Source organism: Lagenorhynchus albirostris, chromosome 11 (genome assembly GCF_949774975.1).
Source record: "Lagenorhynchus albirostris chromosome 11, mLagAlb1.1, whole genome shotgun sequence".
Classification (NCBI taxonomy): Eukaryota; Metazoa; Chordata; class Mammalia; order Artiodactyla; family Delphinidae; genus Lagenorhynchus; species Lagenorhynchus albirostris.
Genome location: NC_083105.1, coordinates 80,203,748 through 80,226,528, shown reverse-complemented (window position 1 = coordinate 80,226,528; position 22,781 = coordinate 80,203,748). Strand labels below are relative to the sequence as shown.

The following is a 22,781-nucleotide window of genomic DNA, read 5'->3' as shown; positions in this document are numbered from 1 at the left end:
AGGCACCCCTGAGGCAGCAAAGCTAGCGTCCCCAACAGAGTAACCACACTGTGCCCTCATCCTGTTTACCTAGGATAAGGGGACTCTGCACTGGTACTTCCTGAATAACACAGATGTGGATGATAGCTAGCTAGCTCGCTAGCTAGAGATTTTTTTTTAAGAAAGCCACCTAATGTGAAGGAAATGGTTAGTTTCCAGCTAGCATTTAATAAGATTCTTTGCAAATAAAATTCTATTGGCTCTTAAGAGAAGATAAATTTTATACCACTGAATGAATTATTCAGAAACTTGAACACAGCACATTAACCATAAATCTCTGCTTATACATATAACTTAAAAGACAATTTTAAGTAAGTTTGTGTTTTAGCATTAAATGTATTGCCTCAAAACTGGCTAGAAGCTTAGCATTTTTGGGATGAACAAGAGCTTTGGACAGGTTTATGATGTACATAGGGGAAAACACACACACACACATATCCTGGAAGCAACTGAAATCCTCCTCCTATGCTTCTTCCTCTGAACTGAAGTTTAAAGACTATGGGCACTTGTGGTGACCTGTGCCGGATGCTTCGGTTTCTGCCGAAGCACTGAATAGCTGCAGGCTAGACAGGGCAGTCTTTTGCCCAAACCTCAGTGATGTGGGGACTTGAGCCCTGCTGCTTGATCCATTGAAATAGGAGAACTAAGACTTATCAGAAACCCAGGTTCTGACTGTGACCTCTACTCTTTGTTTCTATTTTACATTTCTAGCTGCTTTTTCTCTGACCCATTTTTTGTCTTTTATACGTAGATTTACTCAGGTGCTTTCTTGTCTTATGTCTTCTTTACTGTTACTTGCAAAGTTATCTGTTTATTCTATTCCACATGCAGCTGACCGCCAAATTTGTGTCCAGCCCTCATCTATTTTCAGATCCCCAAGAAGGATTAATAAAAAATAACGACATCTAGGGCTTCCCTGGTGGCGCAGTGGTTGAGAGTCCGCCTGCCGATGCAGGGGACACGGGTTCGTGCCCCGGTCCGGGAAGATCCCACATGCCGCGGAGCGGCTGGACCCGTGAGCCATGGCCGCTGAGCCTGCGCGTCCGGAGCCTGTGCTCCGCAACGGGAGAGGCCACAACAGTGAGAGAGACCCGCATACTGACAAAAAAAAAAGACATCTAGAAAATTTCTGTAAAACAAAGGTAAAGAGAAAAATGTTAAAAAGCAGCCAGAAGGGGGAAAAGTTACATTCAGGAAAACCACAGTAAGAATAACAACTGACTCCTCAGAAACAATGAATTTATATCCAAGATGGGTACTATTTCCTACCTTATAGGGCTTATATGAGAATTAAATGAGTTAATATTATAAATCACTTAGAATAGTATCTGGCACAGAGTAAATTCTAAATAAGAGTTTGTTATGTAAAGTAAAAACTACATGGCAGTTGGGACTGTAAATCGTTACAACCTCTCTTGGAAAAAAATTGCCTGAAGCAAATGGGACAACACCAAACATTGTAACTTATGTGGCATTTACTTTCTTCTTCATATTTTTCTATAATCATGCACTACTAATATTACTAAAACAAGACAATTTTGATGGAAAGTATGCTCCACAAAAACAGGGAATTTGTGTAGTTCACTGCGTACCTCAGCACCTAGAAGAGTACCTCCATAACCTGTAAATTAGCTCACACCATGGATATGAGAAAATCTTTTCTTGAAAATAATTTGTAATGTATATGTTGCCGCTATGTAGACAAGAAAGAAAAGAGGACAAATAATAAAAGTTTAGACCCATTTAAATCCTTAAAATTTGAAATTGGGTTATTTACAGAGATATAAATAATTCTGCAAATGCTTGTATCTGTAGTGCAGATATCAGCCCTTTAATTTTCAAAAGACCCCAGGGAGGAATATAATAGCATCATCTGGTTCCCTTTTTCCTAAAAGCTTTAGTGTTTCTTATCATTCAGATACAGAAAACTTCTTTTTCCTTTTGGGGGGTTAAACATTCAAGCCAGATTTAGAAACCTAGAAGTCTGAAATGTTTAGGATCAAATCATTTATTATTATGGTACTTACTACTCATTACAAATCAAGAGAGTTTTAGAGCTAGATGGGCACTTAGAGATCATCATGCCTGCACATTACAAATGAGCAAACTGTGCTCAGTGAGGTTACAGTGCTAACTGGAAACAGAGCTGGGGCTAGAACCCAGGGCTCTTCTTTAACATTCAAGGTTAGTTTTTAATGGACTCTGGCCTTGGCAATTTTTCTTTAAAGGTCTCCCTTACTTTCTCCCTTTCTCTATTAGATTATCCTTGGTAATGGATGTCAGGGATAGGGTTAGATCAAGAGCAGTATTCTGTTGGGGAATACAGTGGAAAGCTTAGACTAGTTTCTTCCCATAAATTGAAAGCAATAGGAATCCTATGGGTAAATTTCTTTGAGCATACAGGGAAGATTTTTAATTTGCAGTAATCCTAAAGGGAGATAGAGTTTGTTCTCATAAATGACTTGCTATATTTCTCTATTCATCTAATGGATAACTTTGACATTAATATGGAGAACTCTACAACTTGAACTTAAAATCAAGGACTTTTTACTATTTATTAGTACTTCCTTCAGGAAAATGGTGATTTACCTATTAAAAAAGTAAAAAATCATTTATGACTAGTTAAGTGCACATTTTTTTCTCCATGCATCAGTATTTCCTTTCTTTAACCTCTGTCCTATCTCCTAATTAGGATTTCTGGAGACTGACTGATATATTTTGAACACTAAGTGACTGTTTTCAATTAGAAAAATGCAAATATCCTAACTACTTATTAATTCTATCTCTTCAAAATATATTCAAGCTGAGCCGAAATTTAACTGCCCTAAATACCCCTTCTACTTTATTTACTTATTTTGGCTTTCCACTCTATGAAATTATTTTAGACACTTTGTTTCTGCTGCATGGTCTACCTCCAGCCAGTTTTCTCCCCTGTCTACCTCTAAGGTCAGGCTAGAAGGTATGTAAAAAGAATGATATGTCTGTATATGTCTGTCTTTATTTGGTATAAAGAATGATACGTCATTACTGTTACCACCAATATTAGAAAATGAGTTTGTTTTAGGATCAACGTGAGTAGTAACCTTTTATTTTAAATGGGGGGAAAAAAAACTAGAGATGACACCCAGGGAAGTATTTTAGGTTTTCTATGTTTGCTTTTATTATCTGACCCTCTTCACCTTCATCACCCAACTGTCATAAGAAAACCTGTCTCTGATCATCATAAACTCTTTTAATCTATTTGAACTTTTCCCCATTGTCCTGGGTAGAGACTGAATCATAATTCAACCATAGTGATATTTCATTGTTTCCATTGTTAAAGAGAAGTTATCCCGACACTTGTTAAAAATGGCGAGGAAGACTTTATTCCAGAGTCTTGCAGTAGGGGAGAGAGGTTGAACTCAACTCCAAGTACAAACTGGGATGAGTAGGACTTCATAGCTGGCGACAGGATGAGGGAGAGGATGACAAATTACTAAGAGGAGCTTGTTAAGATATTAAGGTGGGGATGAGGAAGGGAACTTAGTTAGATACCAAGGTGAAGGAAAAGGAGCTTGATTGGATCTCAAGAGTGGGGAGGGGCTTCCCTGGTGGCACAGTGGTTGGGAGTCCGCCTGCTGATGCAGAGGGCGCGGGTTCGTGCCCGGGTCCGGGAGGATCCCACATGCCGCGGAGTGGCTGGGCCCGTGAGCCATGGCCACTGAGCCTGCACGTCCGGAGCCTGTGCTCCGCAACGGGAGAGGCCACGGCAGTGAGAGGCCCGCGTACCGCAAAAAAAAAAAAAAAAAAAAAAAAGAGTGGGGAGGATTCTCAATAAACTGGCTAAGCAGAATTCTTTTCTAAAACTGGGTTCAGCAGGTCAAGGTCGAGACCTGGTCAAGAAGAGGGCTCAGAGGAGCCTGACTTTAGTCAGGCTTGGTCAAGGAGGGAGTCTATGTGACAATAACCTTTCTACATTTGGATTTACCCACTAATAAGGCCCAATTTAGAATGCTACAGATACTGTGCTAGTCCTTTTATATCTCTGGAAAATAAGCTCCATTATCATTCATAATGCTATTACAGATGAGTGGAACCAGTGTCTTCATTAGCACAAAATCTTTTAGCACAGCTGCCCACACACTGACAATTTGTTCCAAATGAAATATAGGAAATCTGATCAACCTCAGAGGATGATGAGAATATTTGTAATATTTACATTGTGCTATTTGCCGGGCACTACCCTGGAATATTTAAGTAAATTAATCAGGTAAACCCTCACTGCAATCTTCTGAGGTAAGTACTATTATTATCCTCATCCCAGGACTGCAGGCAGAGAAACTGAAGCAGTTACAAAACATGTCCAAAGTTACTTAATTAACATATGTCAGGGTTGCGATTGGAACCTAAGCAACGTAACATTTGAGATGGTGCTCTTAACCTCTGTGCGTTCCTGCTCCTGTGAAATCTCTTGCCCTCTCTTTCCCCAAGCAAACACAGAGAGCTGGGAGTTGGGTGAAGGGGCAGTGGAAGGGTATATATTTGTGGAAGTCCATGTATTTTGGTGCATTCTTCACATTCAGAACACTTTCTGTCTACCGCCTAGTGCAGTGCTTAAGATAGCAGGTCGCTGGTAGTTTTTATTGTTGGATGAACGATGACTGAGTAAATATCTAGATGATATTCAGTTCCTGATTATCAGTGAGATAATCAAATTTATGCTTCTCAAACTCTGGCACACCGAGGGCTGCAATGGCCACGTTTTAGGACAAGAAGGCATTTTCTGCATTTCAAAATACACAGGTGATTGCAGCTGTCCATGGGATCCCAGCCCACAGAGTCTTCCAGTGTCTGCTTGGGGTGAGCTGGAGCTCAGGCACATGGATATAACAGTGCAAGGAACCTTTCTCTCCTGAGGTTTTAGATCTCCCCTGAAATCTACCATTGCTCTTTAGACCTGATTTAAATTCTTCTGCCACATTTCCTGCTCAACCCTTACTCATACCTTCTTGTCCTAGAGAAACCTGAAGCCAGAGAAATAAGACAAAAAAGTAAGAGGAAAACAAGAAATGAACGAAGTCCCAGATGTTGCTAAAGTTATTGGTAGGAGTGACAAGCTAAATGAGTCTTGTGGTGACAGACTGGTTCTTTTATTTCATTTTCACTTTTCTGTGGTCTCCATTCTAGCTCATCAGAACTCATTTATCCTCAGAAATCAATGGCTAATTTCCTGTGAGGTAGAATCAATAAGTCTGCAATGTTCTACATTGCTTAAACTTGAGTGCTTGGTTCACCTGGAGCTGTGAAATACGAGTCAAATAATTGTTGCAAGTCACTTAAGCGTTTGAATGAAGAAAAATTGCTTTTCACTATGACTGCATGGCGTGAAATGCTGAACTTTTTGTGGAGGCTGGGAATGGGTGGATGGGGGTGGGGATGGCTTTCCCAGTCTCTGAAATTCAATTCTGGCCTGAGTGTGTGCATTACCAAGTGTCACTTTGGCGCATCTGGTGCAGGTTTATAGTCTAAGAGCTTTCATATGGGGTTCGAACATAAATTACAGTAGCAGGGAACTTGAGAGCTCCAGGAAGGAATATGATATTTCAGGTGCATTTGATCACTTTATTGAATTTGCCTGGAAAAAATCATTTAAAAAAATTTAATTTGCAGACTCAGAGCCGAGGTTATTCATTCCAGCTCATGCCTGACAATAGATGTGTGTGTGTGTGTGTGTGTGTGTGTGTGTGTGTGTGTTTTCATTAAATAAGCAACTCCAAAGTACTCAAAAGGCTGCTTGTTCTACTCTGCTGAGTATGGGGGAATTGGACTGGGGCCTTCATTCTATAAACATTTCACCAACATTTTTGCTTCAACTGGCTTCTCTGTGGGACACGTTCAAATTGTATACATACCAAAGTAATGATTTATTAGATTCAAGTGGCGTTTTAAAAGGATATTAATAGTATACTTAAATTGTAAAGTGGAGTTAGCACAATAGTATGAGAGACGTATGATTGTAATGACTAACTGAAGGGTCACCAACTGAGTGCTTAGTTGCCTCATGTTCTTTTTTGAAGGAAAGGGATATAAAAATAATGTTAATTAAGAAGTAATCAGTTAACTTTGTAAATAAAAAACTTTGGGGTGAGTTTCTTACCCTCTTTGAGCCTCAGTTTTCTCATCTGTAATAATCATGCCTGCCTGAAAGGCTTGTTGTAGGATGAAATGGGATAACACCTGTGGAGCCCTTACCAGAAGGCTTGGCACAGAAAGTCTTAGCTATTGTTATGATTGTTATTGCTATTGTTAGTCAAAGTTCAGGCTGTTAGGACAGCTCCAGTTATGTTATACTCTAAACAATTAGCATACATTTTTTCCAGTGGGATAATTGGATAGAGGGGTTCTTGGAATGCTCTATAATAATAATGTCAGTAGGAACTCACATAGGACTCTGGCCTTTCTGGCCACCCAGTAGGAATGTAGGACAAATGCTGAGGTGGAAATTGTAAGATAAGCAGCAAGAGTTAATGAAGGCAATCATACTCTCCCTGGAGTGGGGCCATTACAGCTTTGCTCAGCAACCGTCACATTCGTGCACTTTCAGGCACCTGAAGACCTCACCTTATGTCAACTCCAAAAATAATTGCAGCTTCCCTTATTTCCAAACTGAATAATGTGAGAAGGTGAAGATGCACGTGCTTTACCCTAGAGAATACGTAGTCAAGGGCCTCTTACTAGTTTCATGCAGAAGGAAACAAGCTCTGGAGACAGAGCTCCTGGGCTCAAATCCCTGTTCTTGTCCTATTATCAGACTTGCACAGGTTACTTAAGCTCCCTGAGATGAGAGTCCTTATTTGTCACTTCATGTAGTTATTGTAAGGATTATATGAAAAAATAATTGCATGGCACATGGGACATTTTCTGCAACAGTAAGTCTCAGTGTTAGTGATTCACTTATTTCTTAGGTTGGATGATATTTGCACTGAGCAGTGTTAAAAAAAACTGAGGTATATTAGACTTTTAAGAGTTTATTTGAGCAAAAATCAAGTAGAATGAGGCAGCACCAAAGCATAAGTGATAGAAGCCCTCCTTTAACTGGCAGGTAGGGGAAAGACTTTGATAGACAAGAGGTGGAAGCAGAGCAAGGAAACTGATGCTATAGCTTAAGCCATTGCATTGTTTGAGAAAGTCTAGTTGGCTGTTTGTCACTGGTTGTCCTTAGGTTTTGCTTTTTTAACTTTGAGGCAATAAGGACTGAAGTTTTGCTTTGCTTTTGTAAGCTACTAAGCCTTTAAAGCCACCTCAGTCTAGTGGCCTCCTTGTTTAGCTAATTTAACAGATGTTCGAGATCATTCTGGTTTTATTATATGGTTTCCTCTATGAGTTAAGTTGCCTCAGAGTAAGGGAATTGGGAGAAAGGGGAATTAGAAGTCTTATTCTCAAAACCCATAGACAAGCCTCTGGACTTGCTTCATTTATTAATTTAATAGCATAGGATTTGAGAATTGTCTTCAGGATTTAAATGGTTGCCCTTTTCACTTCTAATGGTGAAGGTTCAAAAAGTACTGGGACAAGCTCTTCGTTACTAAAGTAGCTGTAAGGTGTCAATTGGCAAAAGTTCATATGCAAATTTTGCTCTGGAAAAAGATTTACAATTTTCCAAATTATTGTGGGAACACGAACATGTTTATGATGGTGAGTTTCTTCTAAAATGAAATTCTAATCCATCCAAAAGCATTTAAATTTAGTATTGTGGAATAGAGATATATTTTCTGCCCATCTTTTCAGAGAGTGTGGATATCTGTCTAATTTTCACATTTTTTTTCATTCCACCTTGAAATCATTTTAGTCCTAGTCTCATTCTGGCCTGGAGCCAGTGGGTGGAGCCTCTAAATTCCTCTAAGCAGGTATTTTGAATAGTGATACAGAACACTACTAAATTATTTTAGAGAAAAATGGCACCATCTGGGAAGACGACAGAGGTAACCAAGCGGAGCTGCATACAAAAAGCATGATGAGGCGGCTTATTTGAAAGAACATAGAACATACTGAATTATTTCTGAAAACTAATTTTACTTAGATCTTTACAAAATAAGATTAGAAAATAAAATTTAAAGCAAACACTACTTTCCCCCTTTATAAAGAGATTATTTTTTCTATCTTGGTGAGGAATGCAAGATCCTTAAAGTGTGGCAGTGCCCAGATTCCTTCAGGGCACCCTATGTGCCGTAATTGTTATAAATTCTGATTTCTGTTGTTTGTCAACAGATTTGGCCTGTTAGTTGCTAAGAGTTGAAGACATTTTGATTGGCAATATTAAAAAGGAGTTAATAGAAAATTTTAAGAAGAGAATTTAAATTAAAGAAAATAGAAACATTTTAATGAGGATCTCTGAAACAAAACATTGTCAATATAAATGGATAATGATTTATCTATTATCTCCGATACAGTGGTTTCTTATTATCTCTTTAACTCCTGATAATTAACATGCATTCTCCTTTTCATCTTTCTCAGGGCTGATGAACAATGAATGGATAATTTTAAAGTATGAGTAAGAAGTAGTAGAAATTCTTTCGTAATTGATTCTCTATTGAGCAGATACTCTATGTATTTATAGAATTTGCCCCAAGACTTTCTGCATCATCCTTTTTGTTTTTTTACCTTTTACACAGGGATATTACAACTGATTGTCTCTAGGCAGTTTTATCTGGGCAGATTGCTTTATTAAGCAAACAATTTTTCAAAAACACTATGAAATAAGAACTTCTAGTGTCAGCCAAGGAAACATCTGAAAAAGCGGCATTTTCTTGACTGCAGGAAAAAATGTCTTTTCCTAAGAATATTTATGGTGCATTTAGTTTTCCAGGGAAATTAACATCTGCCCTGTTCTACACTTAACACTAGGACAGAATAATAGCCACAAACTGTGTATATTTCATTGTTATACTTTGCTAAGGTCAATAAAATTGGTTTCCATTTTGTTTCCTTTTAGAGTGGGTTTTTCAAACCTCATTACCTTTACTAACCTAATTTATATTCTCCTCAGAAAATATTATAAAAGTTCTACATTTCCAACTTTGATATTGGTTGTTTTGTTTCCAAATGAAACAAAATAGTCAGGATTTTTAGTTTTAAAATATTGGGGTGATATCTGTTTTTTTTTTAATTCGGAAAAGTGGCACCCTTTCTCAGGATTACATTTACTTTAAAGGTTTAAATTTTAAACAAGTTATTATTTTTTAAGTATTATGATATCAAAAAACTTTGAGAAACTTGCTATAAAATTTGGTTATTTTTGTAGTGATTCATTCCAATTTCTCTCCATCATATTCTGGCAGAAAATCTTAATCTTTCCTGAAGTGTGGATATCGCTGGTTGGCATCTGCAGCATCTTAGAGTGAAACTCATAAAAGAATGTCTTTATCTGGAGCAGAAGAAAAACACAGAGACTATTAAGGTTTTCTTTCTTCATTTGCAGAAACTCAGCAATGTTCTTTCTGTAGTTACTTAGTTTTGACATTCTTTGCAGTTAGGTCAACAATGGTTGTTTTTAAAAACGTTTCCACCCATGATTGAATATAATCTAAAGCCCATCTTCCCCACTGCGTACAGCATGCTGAGCTTTCCTCTGTGGTTTACCTGAGTATGCTAATTTATATATTTTGTAATTGTAATCTGTTTTTAATTCTTCTAATGATGAGAAACAAAATAAAGTGTGAGGTTCCTGAGAGGTATCTGGCATATTTTTCCAGATTCAAATGAAGAACTCAGGTCCAAGTCCTGCAAGTGGTCCAGATGGGCAACACTACTCTAGCAATCCTACTATAAATTCATGTTGTACCTGCTGACAGCTACATCTCCCAACTTAAAGAAAATACAATGAAAAATAAAGTAGTCCTGAGCAACAAAAATAAATTGTTTAATGAAGTAAAGATGTCAAAACTTTTAAAAAAATTTTTGAGCCTTTTATTTTATTTATTTACTTTTTACTTGAAGTATAGTTGATTTACAATGTTGTGTTAGTTTCACGTGTACAGCACAGTAATTCTGTCATATTCACACACACACGTATATATATGTATATATATTTTTTCAGATTCTTTTTCCCTTATACGTTATTACAAAATATTGAGTATAGTTCCCTGTGCTAATCCTAAACTTCTAATTTATCCCTCCTCCCCTTCCCCCTTTGGTAACCATAAGTTTGTTTTCTATGGCTGTGTGTCTGTTTCTGTTTTGTAAATAAGTTCATTTGTATCATCTTTTTTAAATCCGACATATTAGCAATATTACATGATATTTGTCTTTCTCTGTCTGGCTTACTTCACTTAGTATGATAGTCTCTAGGTCCATCCATGTTGCTACAGATAGCATTATTTCATTCTTTTTTATGGCTGAGTAGTATTCCATTATATGTATATGTGTGTGTGTGTGTATCACATCTTCTTTATCCATTCATCTGTTGATGGATATTTAGGTTGCTTCCATGTCTTTGCTATTGTAAATAGTGCTGCAGTGAACGTTGGGGTGCATGTATCTTTTTCAAATTAGAGTTTTCTCAGATATATGCCCTGAGGAGTGGGATTGCTGGATCATACGGCAACTCTATTTTTAGTTTTTTGAGGAGTTTCCATACTGTTTTCCATAGTGGCTGCACCAATTTACATTCCCACCAACAGTGTAAGAGGGTTCCTTTTTCTCCACACCCTCTCCAGAAACTTTTCAAAGAGACCATATTCATTTGTTCATTCATTCATTCAAGAAATCTTTATTGAGTGCCTGCCAAGTGCTGAGCTCTGTACTAAATTCTAAGGATATGGTGTTGAGCAGAAGCAGGTAGCATTTCTGCCCTCAGGGAGCTTAAAGCCTAGTTAGGGGGCAATTTTAATCAATATATCTTAAAGATAAGTGTACAATTACAGCTGTGATAAGTGCTAACAGAGGAAGGTACACGGAAAGAGTTAAATTACAGATTAGATTGAATATGGAAGGTCAGGGAAGACTTTTCAGTGGGGGTGGCAATTGAACTGACATCTGAAGGATGACTGAGGGTCGATAAGACAAAGATGGGCTGGAGAACATGCCAATAAAGTGAACAGCATTCATCATGTGGTCATTCTATGTGTCAGGGCTATTCTTGGTGCTGAGCATACAGCAGTGAACAAAATAAATTCCCTGCCCACGTGGGGCTGACTGGGGACAGAAACAGACTATAAACAGATGACAAAATAAATATAAATGTTGTCAGGAGGTTATAAGTGCTGTGAAGAAAAATAAAAAGTAAGCTGAATACGGAGTGCAGGTGTGGAGGTGAGGTGGATCTTTTATAGGGGAGGGTCTGGGGGAAGGTCTCCCTATTAAGCTACCTTGAGCTGAAATGGGAAGGTGAGGCAGCAAGTCACGCAGTTATGGGTGGAGGAGGCCTCTCTGGGCAGGGGGAAGAATGAGAGCCGAGGCCTGGGGTAGAGCACCCTTGGGCATGTTCTAGGAGCTGAAGGGACTGTGTCTAAATGTGTGGGGTGGGAAGGTGGGTGCAGTGAATTAGATGCCATCAGAGGGGTAATGGGGCCAGGTCATTCAGCACCTTTTATGCGAATGAGAAAGGCAGCCTTTAGAGAGTCTAAGCCTAGGTGTGATAGACCTGACATGACTTTGAGAAGGATCGCTCAAGCTAATCTATAGAGAATAGACTGTTAGTGGAGTGGATTAAGGGTAAGGGAAGCAAGAACAACTTAGAGGCTATTATGATAATGGTTTGAACCAATTTCATACAAACAAAGGTGGTGAGAAGTGGTCAGAACCTGAATATACTTTATAGACAGAGCTGATGGGATTTGCTAAGGATTGGATGTATAGTGTGGGAAAAAGACAGTCAAGGATGGCCTCAATGTCTTTGCACTGAGTAACACGAAGAATCAAGTTTTTATTTACTGAGATGGAGAAGATTAGGAGAGAAGCAGGTCGGGAGAGGTGGATCAGGGGCTTGTTTTGAGGCATGTTAAGTTAGGGATGCTCTTAGACTTGTGCCAAGTCCTGTGGTGGGTGGAGTTTGACATGTTTGATTAACTGAAAGAAGACAGTGAGTCTGAGCAAAGCTGGTACAAGAGACATATCGTGTGATGTGCTGGTAGGGCAGGCTGTGGTCAAACCACATCAGACCTGGAAGGTCACCTTGGAGATTTCAGCCTGAATGCTAAAAGCAATGGGAAGACATGAGTTATTTAGGGATATTTAAGCGTATCAGATGTTCATTTCCAAATCGAAACTGACTGCAGTGTGGCAAAGTTATTGGAGTTGGGGATTGATGTGGGTAAGATTGAATGCAGGAAAACTTACTAGTAAACACAACAGTCCCGAAAAGATGTTGTGGTAGCTTAGGTCATGTGGTGATGGTGGACATGGAAAGGCAGGCGATTAGACAAATTCAGAAGACAACTGTCAGGACTGGGTGACGAGTGCCCATGGAGGTGAGAGAGAAGGAAGTGTCAAAGCCTTCAGGCTTATACAATAGGATGGACAGTGATTTAATTCAAGAATACAGGACAAACCGGAATAAGAGCTAGTCTTTAAGGGAAAGATCATAAGAATAAGGTGCCTTTGTGATACTGAAGTGGAAATGTCAAGTAAGCTGTTATGGACCGTGTTTGAATCTCAAGGATGGGGGCTAGGCAGGAAAGATTAATTTGTGAGAGATATTCCAAAGCTGAAAGGAAGGATAGTTTTGAGTGCGGCAGATTGATATGCAAGAGAGGGAAGGGATAATCAATCATATAGCTCTCAGAGAAGACTGGAGGAGAGGAAACCCAAATGCAAATAGAGAGATGAGCCCCATATAGGAAGAGAGGCGGCTTTTCCCTCTATTGACAAGGATGGGCACAGATACAAGAAGATTTATTTGGGTGCTTCATTCACTCGACAAATATACGTTGTGCACCTGTCATGTGCCATGCACAGCTCAAATGGCTGGCGATACAGGAATAAAAAAGAAACAACATTCCCCATCAAGGATCTCTCAGTCAAATAGGAGAGATTACACAGTATAGCAACAGAAGAGAGTTTATGAGAGCCATGGGAGTACTGCCATGGTTGGATATACACCCTGGCACTTTGGGGACACAGATTTTTTCACAAGTCAGAGAAGAGATGGGTATGATATTATGACCTATGATGCTGTAAAAAGGCATATCTTGAGGGGGTTTAGAACCTGAATCCAAGAATTCAGATTTTGCAATTTATCCCTGGGAAGAGACAAATGCTGTTTCCAATACAAGGCATGGGTCCCAGGATTGAACTAATTGTTTGCAATTCTAGGCTAAGATTTCTTCAAAGACATTATCTCATCGAATTTCTCATTGAAAACTAGAGGAAAGGACTCAGACTGTTCATGTCATCAAGCTTCCAACAATTTCAGGGGTCTACACTGACCTCGAACCAGCTTCAACCTGGTCCCATCCTTTTCACCCTTGGCTAACATCCAAATTGCAAACCTTTCCAGTCATCTGTCCTTTCCCAAACTCTCATCAGGTTCCCTTGTGCTTTCTTCCCTTCCTCATAGTCTTTTCTCTCCCCTGCATCACTCCACCCTAATCTTTCCAATAATGTTTGTGGAGGCCCTCTACATCTTTACTGAACTTTGAATATGCAAATAGGAGCTATCTCAAATACTTTGTTCATTCTTTCCCATCATCAGAAGGATGTTCAGCATTCTTTTAAGTCCTAAACGTTATACCTCCAGACATCTTTTAAGGCTTCATTTCCATCCCTAATCAGACTAGACTACATAATTTTTAACCATTGTCCTAAACCGTTTTCTTAAACCATACACTCCATTCTCTTGCTATCTTCCATACTTTACCTCCAAAATCCAAGTCCTGGAAGAACTCTAATGTCCACCTTCTTTGCACCTGTTCATGCACCACCAGGCACAGCTGTGGAAAATTGTACATGTGTGCAGATTGATGCCAGTAATTATCTCCTAATTTTGGCTAGACCCTCATTCTTACTTAGCTGAACTCTGCCTGCCCTGATCATCTCTTCAAAATTCTTATAACAGCTCCTTCACTTCTTTACCATCCTCCTCAAACCCTCTAACCCACAATTTTCCATGCCATTTTCAGCTCATGACTTCCCTTCCTATTTCAAAAGGAAATGGAAGCCTTAAAATAGGAATTTCGTCAATTTATCCTTTCAGGAGGATACCTGCATGCATTTATCTATATTTACACCAAATTAGTATATGTCTCACCTCCTGCCAAAAGTTAACTCTTGAACTTGACTCTGGATTGCGTTTGCAATTCTCTCATCTCACTGGGATTTCTCTATCAAAGTTCTACAGTATTTTAGGCAGTAGGAAAGACGTTTATAGAGAAGCTGGGTAAGATTAGTAGACTAGAATGAAAATAAAGATCCTGAGTCAGGATGACAGGTGTTGGAATTTTTAAAGTGCAAATTAGAATAACTCATCATATTTTCCCTGTAGTACATGATGGGGATGCAATTTTAGCAGCTTTGCGTGTTGTGGAAATGCACCTTTATGCACCTCTCAGTATTTTTCCATAAGACTCATCCACTTGAAAACTGACTATTACTGAGTCACTTCCTCCAGTAAGTCCTGAAGTGTGTGGTCAAACAAGAGTGTATACACTGAGGAGTCCAGCAATGGTAAGAAAATAAATCTATAGTCAATATGCTTTTACTAATGATTGGGCTTTTTCTCTTGGAATAAATCTGGAAGCCATGCCAGAACCTTTCACCACTTGTTACCTTTTCTGAGTGTGCCCTGGCTCAGGTACCAGTCGGTTCCCCCAGCATCACTGGTTACCTGCAATGGGCCAAGCATTGTGCTATCCCGATGGCTGTGTCCAGCTCTGGGGGAAAAAATGTGGTGGGTGATGGGAGCAAATAAGACAAGGGTTATATTTTTGTCAGGAAATAAACTGCTGCTAGCCACATACCATGTTGCTTCTCCAATAATTTCAGTGAATTCTAGGTTGAGTTAAAAAAAAAAAAAGAAGTCTTCTCTTGTGGAATCAGTCAGCTGACAGAGAGACAACTAGTAGAGCAGATGTGCTTTTGTTACCAAAGCTCTAATGTTCAAAAAGAATTGCCCTTAACCTCTTGAAATACCAAATTACACCCTGAACTAAAAAAAAAAGCAACCAGCGCGTAGCTAGGAAGAAGAGGGATATTGCCTCCTTTCGTAAATTTGAGTCTTAGTTTCTGGTTTGGGAAGCAACAAATCAAAGATGCCCAAACTTTTGAAACAAGAAAACCAGAGCAACAGAGTATCAATCATGTTAAACTGGTGATATATTATCATCTTTAGCTTTAACTAAGCTGGTTAGATTGGTCATGATAGAATGAATATATCTCTAACACTTGCTAATTACTAGCTCAATCTAAAATATAAAGAAACTCTTTTTCCTACCTTGTTTTAATGCATTTGTGTAATAAGTTAAAGATAAGGACTTCTGTGCTCATGAACAGAACCAGCAATTCTTTGCAGCTTGAAAATACCTAAAAAGTTCTAAACCCAAACTGGGAAGTATTATTAAATCCACTTTGAGCTAAGTGCAGAAATGGTTGGTATAGTGCCCTCAAATAATAGTTTAGACCAGTTGTTCTCAGAATGTGGTCTGCAGACCTCTGAGGTCTCGAAGATACTTTCAGGGATCCACAGGGTCAAAAAATTTAAGATGTTATTTGCCTTTTTTATTGTGCTAACACTTGCACTAATGAAAATACAAATGCAATGTATTAAACTTAGCACGAATCAAGGCAATACCCCAGACTGTACTAATAGTCATTGTATTCAAAGCTTAAAAAGAAAATAATGTTTCATTTAAGAATGTCCTTGAAGAAGCAGTTAAAAATAATTATATTTCAATCCTTGCTTACATGTCTTTAATATTTTGTGTGATGAAATGTAAAGTATATAAAGAACTGCCCCCTACCAGAGTTGTTTCCAAGACAAGCACTTGTGTGATTGAGTTGTGAGCTGAACTAGCTGATTTTTTCATGGAATGTTGTTTTATCTGAAAGAATAACTCATAGACAAGCTATGGTTATTCAGATTTGAGTATTTGGCAGACATTCCCTCAAAATAAACTAAGTGAATTTGTCGCTTAGGAAAACAACTGACAGTGTTTTTGCCAATGAAGAACTTGAAGCTTTCAAATGAAAAATAGAGTTTTGTAAGACTTCTATCAGCTTGACAGCTTCCCAGTACTTAAAGACTTTCCTGATAAGATTGACTAGATATTAACAAATATGATTTTTTAATATTATATAATGAAACGTGTTAACATTTGTAAGATCTGTGTAACTCGGTGAATTGTCATTTTCCAGGTGACCAATGCATGATGTTATAAAATTATGCATGAGTAGAAGATCCATCTAGATAGTGAGATAGGCCAATGGATCTTAGTGTAACAGAATCTGAAAAGTTCGTTGATATGGTTTTAGACTCCACATTGTACTAAACTTTAAGAAACTATAATTTGCCAAGCTTTTGGTATAATATCAAAACAAAAATCCACAATTATCTAGAAAGGCTTTTAAAATACCCCTCCCTTTCCAGCTACATATCTGTGTGAGGCCAGATTTTCTCCATATGTTCAAACAAAATAATACAACAGATTGAATAAAGAAACAGATATGAAAGTCTAGTTGCTTCTACTAAGGCAGATACTAAAGAGGTTTGCAAAAATGTAAAACAGTGCCAATCTTCATAATATAGATTTTTTAATTTTGGAAAATATTAGTCACTATTCAAAGTCGTCACTTTTCAAAAAACATGTTATTTCTGTTAACATTTAATGTGCTTATCATGGTTTTAAATGATAAATATTTTTAAATCTCAGTTTTATTTTCAAATATGTGAAGTATTGGTGGGCATATCCACATAAAGGCTCTTTGGGATATTCAATAATTTTAAGAGTATAAAGAGATCCTGTTTGAGAACAAGTGGTTTAGCTGATCCTAGTGAGAGAAGGGCTCTTTTACCTATGCTAAACTATAGCTACAGAGAAACCAATATGTTTTGTGACATTTAATCCCAAGAGAAATGTAACTGGTTTTGTTGTTTATTGATTAAAATATGCTTCACAGATTGCAGCCAAGGCATTTTTAAGGAGATCCAGCATTTCATTAGTCAGAGTTCTTTGGTTGAAGGCAATGGAAATCAACTAAGGCAATTGAATTAGTTTTCTATTGTTGTGTAACAAATTACTCAAAATTTAGCAGCTTAAAACAACATGTAATTATCATCTCACAGTTTCCATGCAGTTTTAGAACCCATAGAACTTGTCACTTATTTTTTAAATTTAATTTTATTTATTTTACATTCAGCAGGTTCTTATTAGTTATCTATTTTATACATAATAGTGTATATATGTCAATTCCAATCTCCCAATTCATCCCACCACCACCCCTGCCACTTTCCTCCCTTGGTGTCCGTACATTTGTTCTCTACATCTGTGTCTGTATTTCTGCCTTGCAGACCGGTTCATCTGTACCATTTTTCTACATTCCACATATATGCGTTACTATACAATATTTGTCTTTCTCTTTCTGACTTACTTCACTCTGTATGTATGACAGTCTCTAGATCCATCCACGTCTCTACAAATGACCCAATTTTGTTCCTTTTTATGGCTGAGTAGTATTCCATTCTATATATGTATCACATCTTCTTTATCCATTTGTCTGTTGGTGGGCATTTAGGTTGCTACCATGACCTGGCTATTGTAAATAGTGCTGCAATGAACAGTGGGGTGCATGTGTCTTTTTGAAATATGATTTTCTCTGGGTATATGCCCAGTAGTGGGATTGCTGGGTCATATGGTAATTTTATTTTTAGTTTTTTAAGGAACCTCCATACTGTTCTCCATAATGGCTGTATCAATTTATATTCCCACCAGCAATGCAAGAGGGTTCCCTTTCTTCCACACCCTCTCCAGCATTTGTTGTTTGTAGATTTTCTGATGATGCCCATTCTAACTGGTGTGAGGTGATACCTCATTGTAGTTTTGATTTGAATTGTTCTAATCATTAGTGATGTTGAGCAGCTTTTCATGTGCTTCTTGGCCATCTGTATGTCTAGGAAGACAGTCACTCTTACAAAGGGATCACTGAGTAGATTAGGCCCACTTCGGATAATCTCCCATTTCACTTAATTAAGGACGTTCATTACACCTTTGTTATATAAGGTAACATAATCATGGGAGTGTAAGCCATTACCATTGCCATATTTTATTGGTTAGAAGGAAATTACAAGACCTGCCCATTTTCAAGGGGAGGGGACTATAAAGGGTGTGGGTCACTGGGGGTCATTTTGGGATTCTGCCTTCCATAGCAATGTAAACAAATAGAGAATTTATTGAAAGTAAATGAGGTAGCCACACAATCAAAGGAGTGGCTGAAAAGCCAGCCTTGGAAAGGGCAAGAAGCCCTTTTCCATCTCCTAAGAGCTATCAAAAACTTGCTTTTTGTATCAAGAGGACAAATATTAATTGACTAGATTATCTAGTCAACATGACATTACTAGGTGAATCAACTCCATATTTTCTTAACATTGTGTTCCTTTACTCAAAGTTTAAAATCCTTTCCCTTGGCTAAGTGGGGCAGAGAGTCTTGAAGGACAGTCCCACAAAGACTATCCACAGTAGAGAAAGAGGTACTGCCCCAAAAGGAGGTTTTGAAAAGTAGGAGAAAAAGGTGCTGGAAGGCCAAGATAAAAACGTCCACGAAAGTCATCAGAACCAAAGATAGCATAACTTTTCAAAGAGCAAAGGCAGAGAAATATTATCCTTTAACAATATATACTCATGATGTAAAATTTGACAAATCTTTTATACTTATAAGCTCAGGTTTTGAAAAAAACATCTGAATAGATCATTATTATATATCCCCATTGACTTGTTTTTTAATGACACAAAATAGTTTCACATTATAGTTTGACTATTTCATTTATTATTGCTATGAAAGAGGGACAGATAGCTTTTTGTAGCTTTAAACAAAAAGATTATTTAGGAATTATTGCCTCACTATATTAGTTCTTGTCAAACAATGACTAACTAGTTGTCTTGATCTTACTTCCAATATTCCTTTTATCCTATATTTGAGATATCTCCTGCCTCAATTTTCTAGCCATCATCTATTCCATCATTCCAAGAACATCCAAAATTGCCCTTCCTCTATCAAGAAGACAAATGTTCATGTTCCTGACTCAAGCTTCCAGCCAGGACACCTCCTAAAATTCACTCTACCACTGCTTATACAAAGTAAAATTTCATATTTTTATCCCAAGTGTCTGGCTGGAATCAACTTTTCCTTAATACGCAAATAACGTAAGTTAGCCTCCCATCCCATGCATTTTGAGAAATTTCCACGTATGCCTGGCAGGCTTATATATATTCTCCTGATTACCTTTGATTCTGAATTGCTGCTCCCACTGGATTCTTCATTCCTCTGCTCATTTGCTCATCACCTGTTGTGACTGCTCTTTCCATACCACTTCTGATGGCAGACATGGATCCCTTTACCAAGAGTACCACTAACATAAATATATAGCAGACACTTCCTTAAGGCATGGGATAACACAGAGAGATTACAGCACAAAATGGGAATTTTAAAAAAATTTTACTTCATTATACTTATTTCACTGCCTCACTATCCACAGCACAGATTTTTTTTTCTTTTCTTTTTTCTTTCTTTTGCGGTACACGGACCTCTCACTGTTGTGCCCTCTCCCATTGCAGAACACAGGCTCCGGATGCGCAGGCTCAGCGGCCATGGCTCACGGGGCCAGCCACTCCGCAGCATGTGGGATCTTCCCGGACCGGGGCACGAACCCGTGTCCCCTGCATCGGCAGGTGGACTCTCAACCACTGCGCCACCAGGGAAGCCCCAATTTTTAGTTTTTTAAGGAACCTCCATACTGTTCTCCACAGTGGCTGTATCAATTTACATTCCCACCAACAGTGCAAGAGGGTTCCCCTTTCTCCACACCCTCTCCAGCATTTATTGTTTGTAGATTTTTTGATGATGGCCATTCTGACTGGTATGAGGTGATACCTCATTGTAGTTTTGATTTGCATTTCTCTAATGATTAGGGATGTTGAGCATCCTTTCATGTGTTTGTTGGCAATCTATATATCTTCTTTGGAGAAACTTCTATTTAGGTCTTCTGCCCATTTTTGGATTGCGTTGTTTTTTTGATATTGAGCTGCATGAGCTGCTTATAAATTTTGAAAATTAATCCTTTGTCAGTTGCTTTATTTGCAAATATTTTCTCCCATTCTGAGGGTTGTCATTTCATCTTGTTTATGTTTTCATTTGCTGTGTAAAAACTTTTGAGTTGCATTAGGTCCCATTTGTTTATTTTTATTTCCATTTCTCTAGCAGGCGGGTCAAAAAGTATCTTGCTGTGATTTATGTTATAGAGTGTTCTGCCTATGTTTTCCTCTAAGAGTTTTATAGGTCTTTAATCCATTTTGAGTTTATTTTTGTGTATGGTGTTAGGGAGTGTTCTAATTTCATTTTTTATATGTAGGTGTCCAGTTTTCCCAGCACCACTTATTGAAGAGGCTGTCTTTTCTCCATTGCATATTCTTGGCTCCTTTATCAAAGATAACATGACCATATGTGTGTGGTTTATCTCTGGGCTTTCTATCCTGTTCCATTGATCTATATTTCTGATCTATATTTCTGTTTTTGTGCCAGTACCATACTGTCTCGATTACTGTAGCTTTGTAGTGGAGTCTGAAGTCTGGGAGCCAGATTCCTCCAGCTCCGTTTTTCTTTATTAAGATTGCTTTGGCTACTTGGGGTCTTCTATGTTTCCATACAAATTGTGAATTTTTTTGTTCTAGTTCTGTGATAAATGCCATTGATAGTTTGATAGGGATTGCAATGAATCTGTGGATTGCTTTGGGTAGTGTAGTCATTTTCACTTTGTTGATTCTTCCAATCCAAGATCATGGTATATCTCTCCATCTGTTTGTATCATCTTTAATTTCTTTCATCACTGTCTTATAGTTTTCTGCATACAGGTCTTGTGTCTCCTTAGGTAGGTTTATTCCTAGGTATTTTATACTTTTTGTTGCAGTGGTAAATGGGAGTGTTTCCTAATTTTTCTTTCAGATTTTCCATCATGAGTGTGTAGGAATGCAAGAGATTTCTATGCATTAATTTTGTATCCTGCCACTTTACCAAATTCATTGATTCTCTCTAGTAGTTTTCTGGTAGCATCTTTAGGATTCTCTATGTATAGTATCATGTCATCTGCAAACAGTGACAAGTTTACTTCTTCTTTTCTGATTTGGATTACATTTTTTTTCTTTTTCTTCTCTGATTGCTGTGGCTAAAACTTCCAAAACTATGTTGAGTAGTAGTGGTGAGAGTGGACAACTTTGTCTTTTTCCTGATCTTAGAGGAAATGGTTTCAGTTTTTCACCATTGAGAATGATGTTGGCTGTGTGTTTGTCATATATGGGCTTTATTATGTTGAGGTACGCCTACTTTCCTTACCTTCTCTTAAAGACAAATGCCTAAAGTCTTTGTTGATAAAATTCATTGTACATTATCAGAGAAAAATAAGAGTGCTGTTTGTGGCTTATTGTTCTTCTGACATGGAATAACTTCCTATGGAGAGAACTGTGACAGGTACAGTGTTAGCTTTACTTCAGAACTTAGTCCTTCATAAAGGCCTAGCTGCATATTTCCAAGTGCATAGGATATTTACATTTATTCAGATTTTCCTGTCAATTTATTGACACAGGTTATGATCAGGAACTTCCATTAGGAAATAAGGATTTCCGATTTGCCATTTTATATCAATTTATGTATAATTAACTAACCTTCATATTGGCCTTTTTAAAAAATATAATTTCCCGCATGGTTCCATTGGTGTATGGCAGTGACTAAGCTCCTGGAATCTCACTACATGAAGTGACTAACTTGATGACTTTTCTTTGGACAGGTATAGTTAATGAATACTGTGTCTAATAATTGACAGTAACAAATTCTGATAACTCTTGTATCTGCAAATGAACTATGTATTTTATATATATATATATATATATAAATCATCATATCTTTTGGTGTAAACAGTAATCTGTGCTCAGATTTTGTACCAAGTTTTCAGTGTTAGTCTACGAATCAGTTGCCTTTTTGGTGGACTGAGTTCATGATGTTAAATCAATCTCCTTGTAATCAGGCTTTCTTGTTAAAGATCTTCACACTTTCCAACTATTTTGTTTCCACACAGTTTCCTTGGTTGGATAAAAGGTTTAGATATAGTTGAGAGGACTGGAAAATAGAAATCTCCAACCTTATTTCTAAACTCTGCTTGAATTAATCTGAATATAGGTATTTTAACCCATGTGAATAGCAGAGGAAATGACTATATCTTGTCAGAAGAAATTAGGACACTTTGATCTATAACCCTTTCATGCCAAGCTGATATAATATGTTTATTAATCACTGGTATGCTCTTCTACTCTCTGTGCATAGATTTCCACTATATTTTTTAAAATTCTTTAAATAGTCATTTATTTCAGCTTCTAGTATTGGGAAGCAGGAACACAGAGAAAAAATACTTTGTAAAAGTTTTAGTTATTGATTTGAAAAGATGTGTTTCTATTCTACTTCTTCCAGTACCTGTGTTTTATGAGTGACCCTGTGAGCTCTGATGCTTGTAATAAATGCAGAGAGAGTCTCTCCATCACAGTTACCTTAGTGCATGCCTGAAGCCTTTGAAG

At 37.8% G+C, this 22,781-nt stretch overlaps 1 protein-coding gene across 7 annotated transcripts in view; it reads left to right on the top strand.

The window, feature by feature from the left end:
* Positions 1–22,781, top strand: part of FAR2 (fatty acyl-CoA reductase 2) — a 137,534-nt gene that overhangs the window by 53,171 nt on the left and 61,582 nt on the right. Inside the window, exon 1 of one of the 7 annotated variants that reach the window (XM_060166646.1) lies at positions 1,169–1,181. The exons of 5 other annotated variants lie outside the window; for them this stretch is intronic. The gene's annotated coding sequence lies outside the window, so the exon portion shown is untranslated. Of the gene's footprint in view, positions 1–1,168; positions 1,182–9,412; positions 9,476–22,781 lie in introns of those variants that run through there. One more of the 7 variants, XM_060166645.1, reaches the window with a different exon arrangement.